The sequence below is a fragment of the Chiloscyllium plagiosum genome, unplaced genomic scaffold (genome assembly GCF_037043375.1).
Source record: "Chiloscyllium plagiosum isolate Xiang-an unplaced genomic scaffold, Cpla_swu_hap1 HiC_scaffold_4, whole genome shotgun sequence".
Classification (NCBI taxonomy): domain Eukaryota; kingdom Metazoa; phylum Chordata; class Chondrichthyes; order Orectolobiformes; family Hemiscylliidae; genus Chiloscyllium; species Chiloscyllium plagiosum.
In genome coordinates this window covers 18693469-18708708 of record NW_028270142.1, presented here as the reverse complement: position 1 = coordinate 18708708, position 15240 = coordinate 18693469, and positions in this window count along the sequence as shown.

The following is a 15240-nucleotide window of genomic DNA, read 5'->3' as shown; positions in this document are numbered from 1 at the left end:
AGCTTGATTTCTATTTCCTCCTCAAGCTTAGATCCAATTAATATGCTACTGTTTTACGCAGACCTCATCTTGACTCAAGTCATCTGCACATTTCCCTCACTGCAGCTACCATCTGAAGAAAAACAAATCCATATGTTTCTTCGTCTTTTTAAGCAGTTCACGCAACAGTGTGCAACTTAGAATCTAAACTCTGTTTTCCGGTGCTACTCTGGGATGGCACCTTCCAGCAGTGGCCTTAAGGAAGAGATGCAATATTTCCTGGTCTTTGGGTTTTGGGTCTTTTTATTCAAGATGAAAATAATCAGTGCGAAGATACATGGATAGTGACTCAGGATCTAAAATTAACAGTCCTTAACAAAATGAAATCCCGGACAGAGAATGAACTATTGCTCCTGTACATCTTGGGCTGTTAACAATACTTTTCACTGTATCTCGGTACACGTAACAACAATAAATCAAACTCAAACTCAATGCAACACTTTCTGGGGAAGGAGAGTGATGTGAAGGGAAATGCACTTTCTGAATATTGCTGATAACGTATTGGTGGTGGTTATTGCAATAAAAGTATGTCTATTGCAAAGATTGTGGGTATAAGCAATACTCCAGAGACTTGAACACAGTTTAGGCCAACACTCCAATGCAGTTCTGAAGGAATTCTAAGTCAAAGATCTGGTCTTTTAGTTGTGATGTAACACTGAGGTCCTGCCTGTCTTTTTGGGTGGGCAGAAGTATTCTCGTGCCACTAGTTAAACAAGAGCAAATGAATTATCTTAGTGTTCTTTATATAGTCAATTTATCTCAGTCAAAAGGCAAAAAAACCAATGATTTCTTTATATATTTCATTGTATTTCGTGGCATCCTGCTATGTGTAGGTTAGTTGTCACATTTCATATGTTTGAACAGTGACAACATTAAAATGATTCAGTTGGTTATAAGATGATTTGAGAACCTTGAATTTGTGACCATTGCTATGCAAATACATGTTCTTTCTTCTTTTTAATGAAATTCCTTTCCTCAGGGTCACAATTGTTTGTCCAGTTCAGGTTTCAACCAATAATACCTCACCTGAAATGTCTATACACTTTCCAATTTGATGCCGCAAAGGCGCATTGGATTCAGATATTTCAGTATAAAAACAGTGACAGGTACAAATTGGCTGCTTTGCCCCTAGTAGCTGCTTCAGTTGAACATCTCAAAAGACTTGCTTCAATATTTTCTTTCTGAAGTGAACGGGTTGAAAACTTGAAGTCATGTTCAGCAGCTATGATGGTTTCTGAAGATGAACAGTTGGATGTTGACCCCACAGATGGATTTAGAAGCAGACCAGTTCCTCGGACTGAATGAAGATTTCTTTATTTCATTTTTATGGGATTACAGACTGCAGTTGTTGGTAGCCAGGTTCATTTCAGTGATTGTTTGACTGGTTTTTGATTTGAACACCTTTGATTAGTTGTCAGAGAGAAAATCTAACTCACATATGTTCTACACAAGTAGTTCAGCTGAGAATGATACTGTTTTCAAAGGTTCCAATGAGGTCTCCCCACAAAGTGTCTGTTTCCATCCGGACCTTTTATAGAGCTCAAAACTTAAAACTAGCTGCTTTCCCACATAACCGAATCATCTTCGATATTAGGTATGGGGTTTGCCCAGATCTGGAGCATCCAGACCCTTCCATTATCTTGTAGTTGAGATAATTATCCTTTTAACTGTCTCCTTCATTATTTTAAATGGCTCCAATTCTCACAGGTTTGATGAGATAGGAAGAGGGGAAGGCGTTGTCAATTAGTTTCTGTTTAGTTCCTGTAGAAATGTTTTTAAATTTCAAGAAGTCTTGTGATCCCTCATACGTATAGTTTGGTTCCATTCACAGTTGAATTTACTTGGAAATCAGGTGCTTTTTGCAAGTTATTTTGTATTGACTGTGTCCTTTTTAAAGACAGATTAGGATGCTTCCTGAAATATGTAACATTATAATGACCCATACATGGCAAAGGGTTAATCTTGAACTATGGTCCACAATAGAAATTCCAGCAAGATCCCAATGACAGGCACATCTGAGCATTGTGCTCTAATAATAGTTATAAATTGTCAGTTTCTGATTTTTATTCATCCATTGGAGGAGGCACTAAGTAGATAAAAAGAATTTTCCCCCAGAGTGAAGAAAGATTGATGAACAAATCTCTTTCAATACCAAATATAAATATGGGCAATAATAATGCATTTTATTTGTCTTACTTACTCTCATCTTGAAGTTGTTTTTACGCCTTTGTGAATTCTATCATTCAATTATCTCCTTTCCTCTGCCGAATTGCAGACCATTTCCTTCTCTCCAAGTCCACTTTTCCAAAGCTCTGTTATTGAATACAAACTCTTGGATAAAGTTTTCCACACCTGGCAAGACATTGTCTCAACAGATGCTGCCTGATCTAGTGGGTGTTTCCTCCACTTCCTATTTTTATTTCAGTTTTTGAGTCTGTGGTATTTTGTTTCTTGAAATGTTTGAACCAGTAAGTGATAAAAATATGTAGAAAGCATCTATGACGGTTTCAGTAATGAATAAGCTGAGATGCAGACTGTCACGAAGATGAAGGTGGATGAATAGTATGGCAAGATCAAAGTTCATCTCAACGTTAAACTTTAGATCAAGAATGAAAACCGTCTGATTCATCCTGAGAATGCATTTAATGAAGGGGTGAAGTGACTGACAAAGGGATTGGATTGTAGATAGATTTAAATGTGATGGCTTTTAGTATTCTGAATACAGAAGTGAAAGAAGTTATGATTAGTCTGAGACTTAGTATTCAATAAAGGGTCCAAATGTCATTTGAGAGCTCTGCAGAAATAATAAGAAATAGGAACAGCAATAGGTCATATGATTCCTTGACCTTATTCCATTTGTTAATCCGATTATGATGATCCCTGCCTCAACTCCAGTTTCCAGCACTATAGGAAAGGGAACAATGGATAGTATTGCCTTGAGACCAGTAAGGAGGGATTCCGTGATCAGGAGCGAGATGGGGAAAAGAAGCTGAGACTGAGGAGACTGAGAGAGTCTTGAAAAGTGAGTCTTGGGTGGGTGGGGAGTCTTATAAAAAGTCAGTGTGAGCTTTAGGCAAATATGATTTACCTGAAAATAAATAGATATTTGCACAAAGGTTTGGAAGATTACTTCTCTTTTAAATTGTAACTATTCTCCAGGCAGCGCTATTTCCTCTGTCAGCTCCCTGTGAAAAGTGAATAGAAACATATCAAAATGCATGCAGATGAGACATTTATTAAGGTGTCAATTGTTCTTTTATTAAGCTGAAACCTAAAAATACTTCAAATGATGATGCAGTTTAGATCCATATCATGCTTTTCAATTTAAGACTTAGCTAGGCAAACCTACATGCATTCAAGATGGGGTTTCACAAACACCCTGTAAAACTGAAGCATAACATCCTTACTTTTATGTTTAATTCCTCTTGAAATAAAGGTTAACATTCCATTAGCTTTCTTAATTTTATGCTGCACTTGTTTACTCACTTTTTTATAACTTGCATTACAACACCTAGACCACTCTGCACCTGTTCCCCTTTCAAATAATCCTCTGCTTTTCTATCCTTCCTGCAAAGTGAAAAAACTTCATATTCTCCCACATTATACTCCACCTATCAGATTTTTGTCCATTCAATCTACCTATATGTCCATCTGTTTTCTCTTTATACCTCTTCAGAACAGTTTTCTCCTTGTCTTTGTTCATCTGCAAAGTTAGCTGTCTGCCCTTTGCTCCCCTCATCTAACTCATTGATAAAAATTTGTGAAAAGATGAGACTTTAGCATAGACCCCTGCAGGACTTCACTTTTCCCTTTCCTGCTAATCAGAAAAAAAATTATGCATAATCAATATTTTCTACCAGTCAACGTTCTGTCCATGCTGATGTATCAACCTCTGCACCATGAGCAGAGGTTAATATGTTAGTTTACGTAATCATCTTTGATGAGGCAATTTGACAAATGGCTTCTTGAAATCTAAGTATGGTATGTCTACAGGTTGCTTTTAATGCTCACTGCATGTTATTCATAGAGTCATAGAGATGTACAGCGCAGAAAAAGACCCTTCGGTCCAACTTGTCCATGCCGACCAGCTATCCTAACCTAATCTAACCCCATTTGCTAGCACTTGGCCCATGTCTCTCTAAACCCTTCCTATTCATAAGCCCATCCAAGATGCCTTTTAAATATTGTAATTGTACGAGCTTCCACCACTTCCTCTGGCAGCTTATTCCATACATGTATCATCCTTTGTGTGAAAAAGTTGTCCCTTAGGTCCCTTCTATATCTTTCTGGATTAGTGGTGCTGGAAGAGCACAGCAGTTCAGGCAGCATCCGAGGAGCAGTAAAATCGACGTTTCGGACAAAAGCCCTTCATCAGGAATACAGGCAGAGAGCCTGAAGGGTGGAGAGATTAGTGAGAGGAGGATGGGAGTGGGGAGAAAGTAACATAGAGTACAATAGGTGAGTGGGGGAGGGGATGAAGGTGATAGGTCGGCGGGGGGGGGAGGGTGGAGTGGATAGGTGGAAAAGAAGATAGGGAGGTAGGACAAGTTATGGGGACAGTGCTGAGCTGGAAGTTTGGAACTGGGGTGAGGTGGGGGAAGGGAAAATGAGGAAACTGTTGAAGTCCACATTGGTGCCCTGGGGTTGAAGTGTTCCAAGGCGGAAGATGAGGTGTTCTTCCTCCAGGCGCCTGGTGGTGAGGGAGCGGTGGTGAAGGAGGCCCAGGACCTCCATGTGTGACAAATGGTAGTCTGTGACTACCTGGTCAGGTCCACGCCCCCCTACAACCCACCCTCCCATCCTGGCACCTTCCCCTGCCACCGCAGGAATTGCAAAACTTACGCCCACACCTCCTCCCTCGTCTCCATCCAAGGCCATAAAGGAGCCTTCCACACCCATCAAAGTTTTACCTGCACATCCACCAATATCATTTATTGTATCCATTGCTCCCGATGCGGTCTCCTCTACATTGTGGAGACTGCACGCCTCCTAGCAGAGCGCTTTAGGGAACATCTCTGGGACACCTGTACCAATCAACCACACCGCCCTGTGGCCCAACATTTCAACTTCCCCTCCCAATCTGCCGAGGACATGGAGGTCCTGGGCCTCCTTCACCGCCGCTCCCTCACCACCAGACGCTTGGAGGAAAAACACCTCATCTTCCGCCTCGGAACACTTCAACCCCAGGGCATCAATGTGCACTTCAACAATTTCCTCATTTCCCCTTCCCCCACCTCACCCCAGTTCCAAACTTCCAGCTCAGCACTGTCCCCTTGACTTGTCCTACCTGCCTATCTTCTTTTCCACCTATCCACTCCACCCTCCCCCCCCGACCTATCACCTTCATCCCCGCCCCCACTCACCTATTGTACTCTATGCTACTTGCTCCCCACCCCCATCCTCCTCTCACTTATCTCTCCACCCTTCAGGCTCTCTGCCTGTATTCCTGATGAAGGGCTTTTGCCCGAAACGTCGATTTTACTGCTCCTCGGATGCTGCCTGACCTGCTGTGCTCTTCCAGCACCACTAATCGAAAATCTGGTTTCCAGCATCTGCAGTCATTGTTTTTACCCTTCTATATCTTTCCCCACTCACCCTAAACCTATGCCCTCTAATTCTGGACTCTCCCACCCCAGGGAAAAGACCTTGTCCATTTACCCTATCCATGCTCCTCATGATTTTATACACCTCTGTAAGGTCACCCCTCAGCCTTCGATGCTCCAGGGAAAACAGCCCCAGCTTATTTTGTCTCTCCCGAAAACTCAAATCCTCCAACCCTGGCAACATCCTTGTAAATCTTTTCTGAACCCTTTCAAGTTTCACAACATCCTTCCAATAGAAGGGAGACTAGAATTATTCCCAATATTCCAAAGGTGGCCTAACCAATATCTGAGGGTTGACTGTAGGAAGTGCAGCTGTCAGGTTTATCTGAAAACCAAAGTGGCCACAACATGACCTCACAATGCCTATACTCAATGCTCAGTCCAATAAAGGAAGGCATACCAAAGGAAGGCATAATCCTATCTACCTACAACTCCACGTTCAAGGAGCTATGAACAACCTGCACTCTGAGGTCTCTTTATTCAGCAACACTCCTCAGGACCTTACCATTAAGTGTATAAGTCCTGCTTTGATTTGCCTTTCCAAAATGCACACCTCACATCTATCCTTCAAAGAACTCAAATAAATTGGTTAAACATGATTTTCCTTTCACAAAACTAGGGTGTCTCCTCCTGATTACCTTGAATTTTTCAAAGTGCCCAGCTATAACCTCTTAATGATCAATTCTAATACTATACACATGACAAAATAGCAAGCTTGTTGGCTTATAGTTTCCTATTTTCTGCCTCCTGCCTTTCTTGAATAGGGGATTTACACTAGCTCCTTTCCATTTCAGAGTTTAAAGGCTTTGCCAAGGTCCCTCAAGAAAGGTTAAAATTAAAACGTCTGATAGCGGGGTACTATATTGGCATGGATCTAGAGTTGATTCAAAGACAGAAAACAGTGAATGGGAATAAATGGGTCTTTGATGTTGACTCCTAGAGTACTGCGAGGATCCGTGTTTTGGCCTCGCTATTTGAAATATACAAAGGTGACCACAATGAGGAAAGCAAATACAAACATAGAATGGTTTTCAGATAATCCTGAGGCTGCACTTTCTACACTCCACTCTCAGATATTGAATAAGGCAATGGATTCCATTGATATACCAAGCATCTGCTACAGCAATGCCACAGTTACTCCTAGAGTCTACACAGAATCTTTGTATGTTTCTAAATCTCTGCTAGCAAGCTACATAATAGGATTCCTGAGATCATTATCCAAATGCTTTGCATTCACAGGTTGATATTATACAACCACACTAGCTCTACTTCCACATCTGCATTTTTTTGGTTTCCATGCACTGTTTTGCTAACAACATAATGATCCCTAATTTACATTGTCTGTTGTCTCTTGAATAATATGTCTATGCCGCTGAATCCACAGTAGAGTGGAAATGATTGGGCAGGAGAGTAATCAGCACTGTTGCAGGAGGCTGCAAGCATTGCACTGTCTTTCTCTATGGTATATTGATAATATATTGAAGAGACATAAACACCAGTAATACTATCAAAATTTATTTTCAGTTATATTGCAATTTTAATATTGCAAAATGTCACAAAATACTCCACAAAATCATAAGTCTAAGTAGATTGTCATTCTTGATGAAGGGCTTATACCCAAAATCTCGATTCTCCTGCTCCTCAGATGCTGCCTGACCTGCTGTGCTTTTCCAGCACCACACTCTCGACTCTGATCTCCAGCACCTGCAGTCCTCACTTTCTACTAAGTACATTATCAGCCAAAGGAAGAAATATTGTAAGAGGATGTAAATGGTTATGACTTTAAGAACTTTAAAGTGACATTTAGAGAAGGAATTTAGAGGATAAAATTGAGGAAACTATTAGTTGAACGACAGCAGGGGAATGCACTGTGCAAAAATGATGGTTGGTATCAGAGTTGTACATGTTTATAGAGATAAGGAAGGGAGTAGCCATGAAAGAATAAAAATTCGAGAATAAGAATATTTATTGTGAGGTATTTAGTGACAGGAAACGAATATAGGTCAGCTAATATGGGGTTAGCAGGATAGTATAAGACTGGATATAGATATAAAAGCTGAAATTTACAGAGCATGGAGGCTGTAAGATTGACCAGGAGAGCTTTGTAGATGACAAATTTGTGGATTATGGTTTCATCATTAGACTTATTAATGGAGGGATAAAGTCTGTTGATGTTACAGAGTTGGAAGTAGGTGTTTTTGCAATGTGGAAGATGTGAGGTCAGAGGATTGAGGCTTAAATGTAAATGAGATGCAGGCTATTTGATTCAACATAAGATGACTGCATAAGGAATGAAATTGTCGTGAAAGGCACAGGCTTGGTAGTCCTCTCAAATGCTAGCTCCTTAGCTGCAGGCACCTCATTATATCTTTGCTTTGCCTGTGCATTTTTGGATGGTCTGATAGATGCAGGCATTAAAAAATCGGTTGCAAAGCATAGTGGGAATTGCAAAGTCTTGAAAACAAACTTTCAAAGCAGCCTCTGCTCGCAAACAACATTGTAGCTGCTGTAGTGAGATTCAGAGGATTATCTGAGACCTCCAGATTGCTAATTTTGTGGAAGTAATACCACACTAACATCTCCCTGAAGCAGACTGTGCAAGTGCAGAAGTGCGTGAGTTAAGGGAAGGAGATTGGAGGAGTGTAGAGGGTATAGTGGAGGCAGCAGGATTAGGACATGATGAATGCAAGAGATTTGTCACACATAAAGAGGGTATGCAGGGAGAGTTGGTTGAGGAAATGAGAGTGAAGATGCAGGGAAGGTGGTTAGACAAGATGGTTAATGGGGAACAGGATAGGAAGAGAGCAAATATACATTACAGGTTGAATTTACTCTGCACCCACAACTGCTCTCTTCTTTATCAGGTTATTATTCCCTTCATTCTGAAGAAGTGGGAGAACTGGTGGTGTAGTCACATCAGCACTGGATTAGCAATCTGCAGTTTTAGCTTAATGGTCGAAAGACTGGATTCAAATTCCACTGTAGAAGATAATGACATCTTAATTTATGCAGATCTGGAATAAAAAACTAGCCTAAAGGTGACCATACCACTGTTGACTATTGTAAAACCCTATTTGGTTCACTGACCTCATTAGGGAAGGAAATCTGCTTTCCTTACCTGGCCTGACCTACATATGACTCCAGGCCCACAGCAATGTGGTTGATACTTAAATACCCTCTGGGCAATTAGGGATAGGCAATACAGTTTAGCTTAGCCAATGATGCCTATGTCCAATGAAAGAATAAAGTCAGAAGTCACATGGCACCAGGTTATCGTCCAGTAGGTTTATTTGAAGTCTTCACCTGACAGCAAACAATGCTGTAGGTAAGGATAAAGCTCTCAGTTACAGCCATATACCAGTCATGTTTGGTAAATGCAAACATCTAATTCAGATCTCTGGAAACCCTCAAATGTGCATATGATAGATGCAAAACCAGAAGCTAATGTTATCAAGCAGAAACATCAAGTGTTGTACTTAGTATGATGACAAGAAAATAGCTCATGGAGGTGAACAGAAAAGATTTCATAATGAAAAGAATACTTTTAGTTTTCAGACTGTGGACTTGAAAAAGGGAAACAATACTAGTTTATGACAAGAGATTGTGGAAGAAATTGTTGCAGTTTTAAAAGATGAGCTACTGAAATTCATTGTGTATTGTATCTTACAATGTTGACTTGTACAAGTGGTGGGGACATTGTTAGCCACCTCAGTTCTGTGTGTGAGTGTCCAGGGGCTGTCTTGCCCAGTGTCAGATCTTTTTCAACCAGGACTATTTGTACGCATTCAGGAGTACTAACAGTTATAATCTCTTGACTGGCTCCTCAGTCAAGTGGCTGCAGCTTTATATTTGGACAGTATGGCAGGAATCATCCAGTCTGTGCAGGAAAACAAAATCTTTCTCTCCCTCTCTCCCCCACCTTTTGTGAGTAGAGAAGTAAAAGTATATTCCATGCAGCGAGCTACTCTCTCTCTGCAAATACCCTCTTGAAAGGAAAAAGGGATAACCATCTCTCAGTGGTTAGCACTACTGCCTCACAGCTCCAGGGTCCCAGGTTCGATTCCAGCCTCGGGCGTTGGCTGTGTGGAGTTTGCACATTCTCGCCGTGTCTGCGTGGGTTTTCTCTGGGTACTCCGGTTTCCTCCCACAGTCCAAAGATGTGCAGGTCAGGTGAATTGACCATGCTAAATTGCCCATTGTATTAGGTGTATTAGTTAGAGGGGAATGGGTCTGGGTGGGTTACCCTTCGGAGGGTCGGTGTGGACTGGTTGGGTCTGTTTCCACACTATAGGGAATCTAATCTCCAAAAACACTGAAAAGACAAATTTGCAACTGGCAAATGGAAAGTTGAGAATCAATGTGTCCACAACCTTGCATTCTCCTTGAAAAGTGGACAGGAATCAAATGGGAATTGAGATAAATGCCTCATCGATGGTGCCAGAATTGTGCTTCACTGACATTCTTTTCTTTCAGTCTTCCCACCTGTAATATTTGTGCCCCGTTGTGTCTCTTTGTGTAACTGTTTGAATGTGTGTGGGATTTTTTTTCATTTTTAGGGGTAGAATTTGAGTTCAAATGTTAGAAGTTAGTAACTTGTATTCCTTTTCTGCTATCAGTTAAAAACAAATTTTGCAATAAATTGCTGTTTTCTTGTTGAGTAGAGATAAGTGATATATTTTAACGTGGGTTCATGGTCAGGCAACTGGAAATTTTAGATAGTTTGATTAAGTCTTTGCACATCTGTGATGGGAACAATGGAGTTTGATTTCCAGGTGCACTGTCAATATTCCCTTATTACTTTTTTTGGCCCATGGACCTTTGTGCACTACATTGATTTCCAAAACTAGATGTCAGTGCATCGGCACATTGAGTAGCATGTGCAGAACCTTGACCACATGACTGAACAGCTTAGAGGCAATATTTTGCATCACCCCTGTGAATAGTGACAATATGAACAGGTAAACAAGGTGCAGGACTAGGCCATTTGGCTCCTCAAGCCTGCTCCACCATTTACTAAGATTGTAGCTGATCTGATTATAGCCTCAAATACATATTCCCAACTACTCTGATATTCTTGCACTCCCTTGTTTAGCAAGACTCAATCCACCCCTATCTTAAAAATATTCAAAACACGCAAAGATATTTTGAAAATAAAAATATTCCATTACCTTTTCAGGAAGAATGTTCTGAAGACTCACAACTCTCTGTGAGAAAAGAAAAATCATCTCAGCTCTGTTTTAAATCAATGGTCATTTAAAAAAACTAATTAATGGGTTGTGGACATCGCTGGTTGGGCCACAATTTATTTCCCATCTCTAGTTGCTCTTTAAAAAGTATTTTTAAACAGCAATGGCCTAGGTTATTAACCCAGATAATGTTCCAGGGTCCCAGGTTCGAACTCCACCATGGCAAATGGTAGAATTCAAATTCAATAAAAATCTGGAATTAAGAGTCTAATGATAACCATGAACCCATTGCCAATTGTTGGGAAAATCCCATTTGCTTCACTAATGTCCTGTAAGGGAGCAAACTGCCATCCTTACCTGGTCTGGCCTATAACAGATTCCAGACCCACAGCAATGTGATTGTCTCTTAATTGCCCTCTGGGTAATTAGGGATGCCCACATCTTGAGAAATGAATAAACAAAAGTCTAAATTCTCCACAATCTCTCCAAATCTACTCTGTCACGTTTCCTCAGGATCTTTTGTGTTTCAATCAAGTTGTGTTTTACTCTTCTGAGCTCCAGTGAATACAAGCCTGGCCTATCCCACCTTTCTTCATAAAACAACCCACCCATTCCAGGTATTAGTCTGGAATGTTCTCTGAACTGTTTCCATAATGTTTACAACCTCCCTTACACAGGGTGACCAATACTGCACACATAATTACAATATCCACAGTAAAAAATGTGAGTCTGAGATTCATAGCTTACTTTCATCATTGATAAAGCTGTAGCAATTTCTGTCATCCCAGAAGGACAACATGAGAAATCACAAAGTCAAACTCCCTTTTGCAAAATGGCAGTGGAACTGAATAGTTATTCCAATAACAGTATTCCTGTGTTTGGTGAAGTTAGTGTTCGGGTGGAGTATGATACTACATCTTTTTTCTTGTAATTGGAGCAAACAAAATCTCTTCCTAATTAGAAGAAATTTACTTCAAAAGATTGTGCTTTAAATTGAGCTGAGTTATTTACAGTACAAATCAGCAAGAATATGTTTGGCTTTGAGAAAGTGCTAAGAGAGCACAAAGTGGTCTTTGAGCATTGAGGATCAAATGATAAAATTGGGATCACAAGTTCAAGGGCAAGATAAAGTGTAATTTACAACTGACATTTTACAAGGCTAGGCTAGTGTCTTATGTACAGTTAGAAGCAGTTAATAAAGAACTGAATAGATTAGAAAGAACATGGGAATTCTAAAATAAAGAGAATTAATTGAGCCCCATGTATTGTCAGATTTAAAGAAGCAGACTATTCCATTCTGATTTTTGGAGGTTGCAAGCAAATGATAAGTGAATTGAGAATAACACCCACTGTTTACCAATTAAGACTTATTTGTATTTTAGCCAAGGATGGCACGGTGGCCCAATGGTTAGCACTGCTACCTCACAACACCAAGGACCTAGGTTTGATTCCAACCTTGGGTGATTATCTGTGTGGAGTTTGCACATTCTCCCTGTGTCTGCATGGGTTTGCTCTTACTCTCCAAAGATGTACAAGTTAGGTGGATTAGCCATGGGAAATGTAGGTTACAGGGATAGGGTAGGGGGGTGAGGTTGGGTGGATCCTTGGAGAGTTGGTGTGAACTCGATAGCCCAAATGGACACTGGGAATTCTGTGATATAGATAGTGTTCAGTAAGATAGATTTATGAAGTGTATATTTGCAATTAGAATTAACTGGCAAGAGCAAGGAATTGATGCAGGGTTTGTTGTTTCCTATATGTTAGCCCACATAATATGTACCACAGATAGTCAAGTTCTCATTGAGTTAAATTGTTTGAAGTTTACTTACCACACTCACTATTTATAAACCTACAGTATCACATCCTTGTCTGGCTTCTGTGCTTACATGCAATTGTACATTACACAGACATACCTAATTGACTGAAAACAGTTGACTGACTTAATCACACAGAAAGAAAGAGTCTGAAAGTGAAGTGGGTGCCTTTAGACAAGAACATCACATGCTGATGTTATGTAACTGCCTTATAGCTGAAGCTTTGCCTGGCCACTTGTTATTTCCTGCGATCGTGAAAACCATTTGTATGTGGTCTATCATATTTTGATATAGATCTTGCAGAGTTACAACTTGCTTGCCTTTGAAGATTGCATTCTTGGAGAGGACCAGCTCATCTGAGTGACAAGAACAAATGTAACCACTCAGGAAGCTGTTGGATGCGTTCAGGCCACCCGCTGATGATGATCTTTTTGAGCTGTTGCAGCTGGCCACTCCTTGGTTGCTGAATTTGCTCTGCCCAGCTACAACCAGAATATGTGAAATCAGTGTTGTTTTCTGGAATCTTGATTGTTGCAATTGATAAATTTGTTACCTCTTGACTTTGCTGCTGTGCTTACAAGCCATGGGCAAAACCTTGGCAACTTCTTCAGCACTGTTTCTTGATTGATTTTTCTTCACACGCTGCTTTGGGAAGGAAAGAATGTTTTTTTCTTCTGGTTGATAGCTACAGCAAGTGGAAAAGTCTCATCCAAGCCCTCTACCAAACTGCCAAACTTATTAAATTTTGAGAAGTTAGTTTGAAATTTATGGGTTTCCAGAGCTATTTGTGTCTGATAAACATTTACACATTGTAGCTGAAGAGTTTGAAATATTTCTAACTAAGAATGGAGTCAAACACGTTTTGAATGAAATTATCACCCAGCATCAAATGGCGCTGTCAAAGGATGTGTGCAGATCATGAAAAAGGTGTTTGTTCAGTGACAAACTAGACAGTCATTTCTATGTATCCCTTCAATGCAGGGTAAACGAGAATCACCACGCAGCCCAACTTATATATTAGTCATACACAACTTAGGTATTAATGGTTAAACATACTCCTCGGTTAAGATTTATTTTGCTCAAACCTGACATCAATAGAAAATAAGAAAAGTACCCAAGTGAAGACATGTCACAATGTTCAAAGCATGAAACCTAAAGAGTTCAGTACTAGTTGGAAGGTCATTATGAAAATAAAACTGAGATAGTAAGGAGAAATATGTGATCAGAGCTTTTGTAACGAAGTAGCATTCACATATCTAATGAAGATTGGAGGGAGACTTCATAATTGTCATTCAGCAGGTCTGGCAGTTATCTGTGGAGAGAGAAACTAGCAGTTTTGAAGAAGACTCATACTAGACTTGAATGTGAACTCTGTTTCTCTCTCCACAGATGCTGCTTTCTCAAGTATTTTCTTTCTCCTGTATTTTCTGTTTTATTTCAGGTTTTGAACATCCACAGCATGTTTGCTTCTACAAGTGCCATGTAGCTCGTATGCTTGGCGAAGGAAATATGACAAAGGGGAAGCAAGTGAAAATTCTTATAATCCAAATTATCACCTTCAACTTATCTATTAAGCATGAGTATCCGACTGAAGGTCAATTACCTGTTCAGAATTTTCCTTAAACTTTTCAAACCTGAATTAATCCTTTGTGCAGAAATCCACAGAAAGTCGAGTAATTTTTAAGTAAGTATTTTACAGTGAATCAGTTTCCATTGTCTTTATAAAATCACTTCTTAAAAAAAATTCTAAACTCTCGAGAAATAGACTATGTTTTTCATTAGGTATGATATCTTGTATTCTTGGAGTCAATGTGCATGCATTATTTTACCTCTTAATGTGTGTGTTATATTTTAAGTGAGGAGGGAGTGTAGTTTGTTTCAAAATTTGGACTTTGTGTTTTGTTAGTCCTTTTTCTGTCTTCTATGACAGAGAGGTGTAAATGACGTTCATTTAATAATAGCTTCCTGCTGTTATATGTAAGTTAATCTCACTCAGTGCAATATAGAGTCATACAGCACAAAACAGACTCTTCAGTCCAATTGGCCCATGCCAACCAAGTTTGCTGAACCAAACTAGTCCCACCTGCTTGCGTTTGGCCCATATCCTCCTAAATCTCTCTTATTATATAGGCCCCCATGTACCTATCCACATGTTTTTTAAATGTTGTAGCTGTACCTGCATCTATCAGTTCCTCTGGCAGTTCACTTTCACATAAATACCACCCTCTGTGTGAAAAGGTTGTCCTTCAGGTCCCTTTTAAATCCTTCTCCTCTCACCTTAAAAATGTGTCCCCTAGTTTTGAGCTCCCCCACCCTCCGGAAAAGACCTTTGTTATTCACCCCCTCATGATTTTGTAAATCTCTCAACCTCTTACGCTCTAGAGAAAGACATTCCCAGTCTTTCCTTATAACTCAAACCTCCAGTCCTGGTAAACCTTTTCTGAATCCTCTCCAATTAAATAATCTCCTTCCTACAGAAATTGCTGGAAAAGCTCAGCAGTTCTGGCAGCATCTGTGGAGAGAGGTTAGAATTAACGTTTCAGGTTGAGTGAGGAAGGGTCACCTGACCCGAAACATTAACTTTGATTTCTCTGCACT